The 7,506-nt window shown below is 48.3% G+C and overlaps 1 protein-coding gene across 6 annotated transcripts in view; it reads left to right on the top strand.

Moving 5' to 3' along the window:
• The first annotated feature begins 215 nt into the window (after positions 1-215).
• ELOVL5 (ELOVL fatty acid elongase 5) overlaps positions 216-7,506 on the top strand; it is a 77,670-nt gene continuing 70,379 nt past the window's right edge. Inside the window, exons 1-2 of one of the 6 annotated variants that reach the window (XM_072733810.1) lie at positions 1,416-1,496; positions 2,648-2,782. The gene's annotated coding sequence lies outside the window, so the exon portion shown is untranslated. Of the gene's footprint in view, positions 703-1,415; positions 1,497-1,622; positions 2,783-7,506 lie in introns of those variants that run through there. The other 5 variants (XM_072733801.1, XM_025991068.2, XM_072733768.1 and 2 more) reach the window with 5 other exon arrangements.

The following is a 7,506-nucleotide window of genomic DNA, read 5'->3' as shown; positions in this document are numbered from 1 at the left end:
ACAGTAAATCTATCCAAATGGAGTTAAGTTCTAACAACGATTTTGAGTGCTTTTCGCCGTTGCCTTATCCTGTCCAACTGCAGACCTCCGCTCGGGTGGTCTCTGCAGGTATTTAACCCTTTAAGCTAAAAAAAAAAAAAAAAAAATCAAGAAGTGGACCCGCTTCAGAATCCTAAGGGCGAGGCCTCTGGAGCGCGCCGCCGAGCCGAGCCGCCGAGCTGCCGTCGTCCCAGCGCCCTGCCGGCCCGGCTGTCAGGGATGCCGAGCGCGGGGTGTCCGGAACTCCACCGCGGCGAATGCGCAGGCTCTGCGTTCCACGCAGGCTTGCTAGGAAGAAAGGGGGGAAAGACCGCCCGGAGACACGTGAAGCCGAGGGCACCAACCCGGGCCTCGGCTCCCCGCGGCACGGGCTCTGGAATTTACAATCACGAAAGTTCTATTGTCTCGCTATTGGCTCCGGGGCCGCATGACATCATAGCGCTTGATTCGCCCCTCGCGCCCCGATTGGCTGGCCGCGCCATTGTGACGTCACGGTCAGCCCACGTTCTGATTGTAGATACCCGGCGCCTTCCTCTTCCCAGCGCGGCGCTCCGTGGCTCCCGGAGCCTCGCTCTCGCATCCCCCTCGGCTCCGCCGGCCGCGGTCGCCCGTGCAGCCGTCGCGCCGCTCCCCCAGGGCCGCCGCCGCCCCTCGGACGACGAGGTAAGCCGTCGGCTCCGGAAAACTTCGCCCGGGGCCGCCGCTCGGCCATGACACCCGCGCAGCGAGGGCTGCGAGCCGCGCTGAGGACCTGGGGCTGCCGGCCCGCGCCGCGCCCGCGTGGCGGAGCAGCTCGGCGGCTGCGGCGGGGCCCCGCCTGGCTCCCCGGGCGCGGACGGCGGGCGCGGACGGCGGGCGCGGACGGCGGGCGCCTCGGGACCTGGCGCCGAGCCGCAGGCTCACCTGCTGGGCGCGGGGAAGCGGCAGGCGGGCAGGTGTGCGCCGTGACAGGCGCGGCGGGGGCACAGGCGTGCCCGGACCGCGGGCGGCGGGGCTGGGCTCGGGCTCGGGTGAGCCCGCCCTGTCGCGAGGACCTGGCGGGCGAGGTGCGCGGTGCCGGGAAGCGCCCCCGGAGGGGCCCGGGGCTGGCTCGCGGAGTTCCGAGAGCCTCAGCCGGGGCGCGCCCGCCCGCGCCCCCGCCCGGCGGCGCGGGGACCCTCCGGCCGCTCCTTTCCCCGCCCCTGCCTCCGGGAGGGAAGCCCGCTAGCCCAGGGCCACTCGGGTTTTATTAAAACCAGAGGACTGCAGCTCGGCGGTGCTCGGGGAGGGACGAGGCCGGCGGGGAAGCGGGGGGCGGGCGGCGGGAGGGTGGGGGGGTGGGCGGGGACTCGAGGGCGACCTGGGCGGCCCTTTGGGGAGTCCCGGCGCGGGAGGGAGGGAGGGAGGGAGGGAGGAGGCGCGCGGCGCGGGAGCGGCTGTGAGCCGGCGGAGCCCTGGGGTCGTGGCGGCGGCCACTTGTAAGGAAAAGTGCCCTTCTGCAGTGTCCACGCCTGCAGGACTGGCCCCCTCTGTGCCACCTCTGTCCGCCCGCGTCCGAGGGGGGGGGGCGGCGGGGGCGCGGGGGGGTGCCCGGAGCAAGAGTTGTTCCTTTAAAACTGTCTCTTGCAACCCGTTCCTTGCTCTTGCACTTCTGGGGTTGGTTGGTGGTTTCCCGTTCCGACGCCTCCAGTTCAGCTCATCTCCCCGCTCGCGATTGCAAATTTGGAGAATGCATCAGGCCAACTTTGTGGCTCCAGATACAGGACGCTTCCACACTCCACTCCTCCCCGGTGGGGGTCCCCCACGGAGGAATCCGGTGCCTTGACTTACTGGCTGGGCTGGGGGACCCAGAGGGGCCCGCGGGGGTGGAGTGGGGGTGCGGGATTGCGGCAAGCGTGAAATCTTAATTCTTTAATAACGGACCCGTTGCAAGGAAGTGCTTTTTTAGGGTTGTACGGAAGAGCTAATTGTTGCTTGTCGGATTTTGTAACTTGTTCCCCTATTTGGTAGATAACCTGTTGGTTTGCACTTGTTTTACTTGCACATCTCGGCCCACAGCATTTGGTGCAGAATCTGCAGATGCCGACATCGCCGGTTTTGTGTTCGATGGCTGTGGACGAACACTTTTAACTTTCCATCTTCGGTTGGGAGTGAATCACTTTTTTTATTTAGTCAGCTCAGATGCTGCCTGGGATTCTCCCGGAAAGCTCCGCACTTGAAAGAGAAAGGTCGTTCGTGTCCCTTCTAGGTTATTAGCCCAGATGATAACTTTTCTTCACCAAGGGTTTTCTTGTACTCTTTTGCATTTTCTTTTCTCTTCCATTTCTAACTGAAGACTGAAAGGAAGATGTTATTGATGGCTACAAGATGGCTAATTTTACAGAATGTGGAACTTTGCTGAAAAGTGAAAGTAGAAAGCATACTAAAATTTGTCAGATTTTTCAAGAAAAGTGTCTTGTAACTTCAAACGCTGTCCTCGTTCACCTGACTCAATTTCCTTACATATAAATGGGTGTTTCCTGTTGCAGAATTTTTAGGATTTCAGGAGAGCATACAAATCAAAGCCCAGCTTGGAGTCCTCCAAATACTGGTTTAGTAAATGCTTCCTTATTTTTTCTTCCTGGGGAAGAAGGGGAAGTGAGATATAGAGGATGTGGCCAAGAATAAAGTGCAAGAATCTCAAACGACTGGGAAAATATTCAAAACTTTAGGTTTTCACAGACAAGAATTCCAGTATCCCTATGAAGGCACTTTTGAAAATGAGGTAAGTTATCTCATTCGCTGGGACTAGCAGAGCCTCGTTTTTTTTTTTCCTGCCCGCCCTGGTTAGAGACCTTAATCTTTGAGTGTGTGCAAGGATCTTTCTTTCCTTACCTTTTCTCTTACTCTTTAGCATAGTTATTGATTGTCCACCTGCTTCTAGAGGTGAGTGTCTTATTTCCAACATGAATTATACAAATCAAGGCAAAACTGTTTTCCTTCCTTTTGGGTAACTTTGATGCCCAAGTAGATGATAGAGAGTGTGACAGCTTTACTTTTTTATCTGGCCATATTATCCTTCCTTTCCCCTAAGAAATTTTTATTTCAGACAGATATGTGCCATTTATGTAACTCTATTAAAAATCTAACCTAGTTGGGATGCCAGGGTGGCTCAGCGGTTGAGCCTTTGGCTCAGGGCGTGATCCTGGAGTCCCAGGATCCCAGGATCAAGTCCCACATTGGGCTCCCTGCAGGGAATCTGCTTCTCCCTCTGCCTTTGCCTCTGCCTCTCTCTGTGCCTCTCTCATGAATAAATAAAATCTTAAAAAAAAAAATGACCTAGTTAACTTGTCTAAGATTAACAATATGTCATCTTTCAGATCTACCTTAAATCTATTCCCTTATTTTTTCTAGGTGCCTTTTTAATTCATTGATGTGCCAGTTATGTGTAGTTTGTATGTGTGTTGAGAGAGGTTATGTAAAAGTTGAATGACACAGTTCTGACTCCACAAGTCTTCTTGAGTTCGTTTACATTTTAATCCTTTCATACCTATGCTAAATCTATACCGGGGACTAAAAAGGGGGTCAGAAGTAGATTTCTCCAGGACTTGTGTGAACTCTAGGAAAGCTTTGTATGGCAGAACTATCTATGTTAGACATATCAGCGCTTACCACTATAAGATTGGTTAGGATGTTTTCAGTACAGGAAACAGAACACCTGACTCAAATGGGCTTAAAATGACCACCTGAGGGGATCCCTGGGTGGCTCAGCGGTTTGGTGCCTGCCTTTGGCCCAGGGCGCGATCCTGGAGTCCCGGGATCGAGTCCCACATCAGGCTCCCGGCATAGAGCCTGCTTCTCCCTCTGCCTGTGTCTCTGCCTCTCTCTCTCTCTCTCTGTCTATGATAAATAAATAAATAAATCTTTAAAAAAAAAAAAAAATGACCACCTGACCTGAAAAGTCCTGAGGACAAAACTTTCTATCAGTGTCTCTGTAGTCCTTTCAGATGATGGTTATGTCCATAAGCTGATTTTGCAAGATGATGACCAGCAAAGATCTGGACCCCCATTAACATATTCTCATGTAGGAACTTCACTTCCCACCTATCTCCAAAGAGGGTCCTTGGCTCTGACGTGATTAATTTAAGCCTGGCTACTTGAAGTAATACCTAGAACAATGGAAATCTGATAAAGGGGGGGGGGCATATCCCAGGGCTAAGGAAGTGGATTTAAATCTCATGTCACCTGTTGGGCTGCTACCATACCTTCAGTGAGGGCCAGTGTGGACATGGCAGAAGTCACCACATAGGGGACTAACTGTAAGGACTTCCAAGGATGTCAGTACCAAAGAGATGATTGGATTAAAATAAGTAGAATTGAATCAACATTTGAATGTAGGCTTACATTTCATAGAAGAATCTTACTGATTTGAAGAGATAGGACAGGCATTCCAGGAGAGAGGGAATTTGCAGAGCAAACATCTCTGGAGTCCTTGGGCAAAAAAGCAAGGAGGCCCAGTTGACTGAAGCTGATAGTGCAGAAGTGGAAGAAAAGGTTAGAAAGGCAAATCATTGATGATGATAATAGCTGTCTGTTACAAAGCTCTAATGTGTCAAACCCTGCAGTGAACACTTTATATGGATTTATCCCAATTGCTATTAATTAGTACTGTGAGAATTCTCACTTTACAGATGAAGAAATGGAGGCTTTAGAGAAGTTTAGACACTTGGCCATGGGCACAAAACATTCCAGCCCAGATCATCTTGAGCCCCTAGCCTGCCTTCTCTCCTGAGGTTACAGGGTAGCACTGAAGCTTTTGAACTAGGAGTACATTATGAACATGGTGCCCTAGGAATATGACTCTTGGCAGAATGTGTAAGATGAATTGGCTCGGACTGTGGAGATGGGTTGGGAGGCTATTGGATGTGGCCAGAGCGGTGAGAAAACCCCATGTGGAACTACAGTTGTGAGCACAGACACATTCTACAAGATTATCTCTAGGATAAGATCTGAGACCTGGAGACCAGTGAATATGAGGGCCAACAAGACGAAGAACACTCAAGACCAAGTGGTAGGTGATCCCTGGGTGGCTCAGCGGTTTGGTGCCTGCCTTTGGCCCAGGGCGCGATCCTGGAGTCCCAGGATCAAGTCCCACGTCAGGCTCCCGGCATGGAGCCTGCTTCTCCCTCCTCCTGTGTCTCTGCCCCCCCCCCTCCGCCTTTCTCTCTGTCTCTCTATGTCTATCATAAATAAATAAATAAATAAATAAATAAATAAATAAATAAATAAATAAATATTTATAAAAAAGAAAAAAGACCAAGTGGTAGAAGAAATTTAGTGTTACAGAGAAAGAAGAAGGAAGCTTTGCAATTAGGTGAAATATCCAAACGGCCCAGATATGTATCTGGACAAGCTGCTATTCACCACCCCCTTACACCCCTCCCCCCCATGGGCTGTTGCCTTTCTACAACTACACGTTTCCTCTATTTTCCAACAGTTTTTAATATTTTAACATACCTTGGTAGAGATGTAGTTTATAATCCGTGGCATTTTAAAATCACTGCAAGCACTTTTCCACATTTTAATAATACTGAAATTGGGATGCCTCCTAACTTTTAATGAAGTATCATTGGTGAGAGATGAAAAATACATTATTGGTAAAGCTCATGCAGCTGGTTGCTCGCAGAACCAGAAGTAAGAAGCAAGGCTTTTGGGGCTCCATCCATCAGCTAACTTATCTCAGCTTATGTAATAGATAAGAAAGTCAGTGATGCCTCATGATACAGGATTATAGTGAAGCATATGCATAGTAGTTCTTTATTGCAACTGAAGTAATCTGAGAAGATGGGAAGGCATAGCTGTTTAAGTCTGGGGCATCATTCTTGTATAGAACCTCGCTGCCATGGCTTTCTATTCTGACTTGCCACCAACCATGAGAACATCAACTCTGGGTATTGGTCACTTTTTCTTTAAAAGATGAAGGTGATTCCCAAGTCCCTTTCAGAACTAAAGTTTTTTATTTTCACTTTGGCCAAGAGCAAATCCCTTGTTTCTGTTTGATTAGGGATAGAGAGTGAAAGTTGAAATCATTTAGGTCTTAGGCGATGTCAAAATTAATGGTGGAAGTTACAGTTTTGTCTTTAAGAGGTTAAGCTTAATGGCTAGAAATATTCTGGCCTACAAAGTGAATTGTTTAGGAAGATACCTGACCTAATTTTGAGTATTTGTAGTCAAACCCCCCATTCACCCACACAAATCCCCAACCCTCATTTGAACCCATAAATGTTATCCTTAGCAAACGGTTTGGTTCCCACTGGGCTTCTGCTGGCATATTTCCTGAGTGGGAACATTTTTTTTGACTTCCATAATTCCTGGAATATCCAGGGATTATGTGGTTCCTGGATATAAAATATTGGTACTTGGTGGGTGTTCTGAAAGACTAAATTCGGACCCTGTCTCCTCCCTAGCCCCTGTCATTTGTTTGAAGTACAGTGGTGTGTAACCTTCTTTATTAAATTAGACTTTTGTACTTTTGTTTGATGTCTTTGCTGACAGGGATTTAGGAAATCATTTCTTTAAAATTTTATTTTATTTATTTATTTATTTTTTAGTGCTGGTATTGTCATGCTTTCTTTAGTTAGGAGAATAACCATTTTCTCGAAACACCTGTGATTTCTAACTATAATCCTTCTACTAGGTTGACACTCTCGACTAGCACATGCTGGTTACAGTTTCCATCTCTATGAAGTTCTACCTTTGCCCTTTCTTGTCCCCGTTGTCAACAGTTTCACCCTGTCAGAACAAATCTTTATAAGCCCATACTAAAAAGATCTCATTAAAGCCATGTTGGTCTTTATTGGCCATTCAGGTCTTTATTGTATCTGTTATGCTGAACGCCAGATTACCTGTTCTCCTCTTGTCTTGGCATAGCAAATGCTACCACAGAGTAATTGTTAAGAATTTCTCTTTCCCCAAAGAATAGTTCTCATGATGCCAAATTTGATAATTATTCATTTACTCTGGGAGTTTGGCAGTGTGGTGTATGTCCCTAGGGGGTAGTGTTCAGGGTACCTCTGCTTCAGTCTTTGGCAGAAGTAGTAAATTACTTTAATATTTACAGAAGTTGTTGATCCCTCCATCTGCCATGTTAACTGATATATATACCTCTGTGAAAATTTGAGTTTTACTTCTTTTGGAACTTTTAAGTATTTGCCGTGGATCTGAGGTACGTTTATAAGAGCATCTACTATGCTTTTTAAAAGTTAGCAATGCTGTGGGAAGTGGATTAAAGAGGCTGCCTTCGAGGTTAGCAGCCACCCATCTGGATGGGGTTCCAACTCTTCCACTTACGGGTGGATAGAACTTTTAGATGCTAATACCTGTGCCTACTTTGGAAAGGTATTCAAACCATCAGTATTAAATGCAAAAGTTAAGTAGGGAACTGATTTTGATGATCGGGTAAAAAGATCTCTCTATTGTATAGGATGTCCATTGAAACATTGTTTATAA

The sequence above is a fragment of the Vulpes vulpes genome, chromosome 1 (assembly GCF_048418805.1).
Source record: "Vulpes vulpes isolate BD-2025 chromosome 1, VulVul3, whole genome shotgun sequence".
Classification (NCBI taxonomy): Eukaryota; Metazoa; Chordata; class Mammalia; order Carnivora; family Canidae; genus Vulpes; species Vulpes vulpes.
Note: the sequence above shows the minus strand (reverse complement) of the source record. Positions and strands in the feature narration are given on the sequence as shown.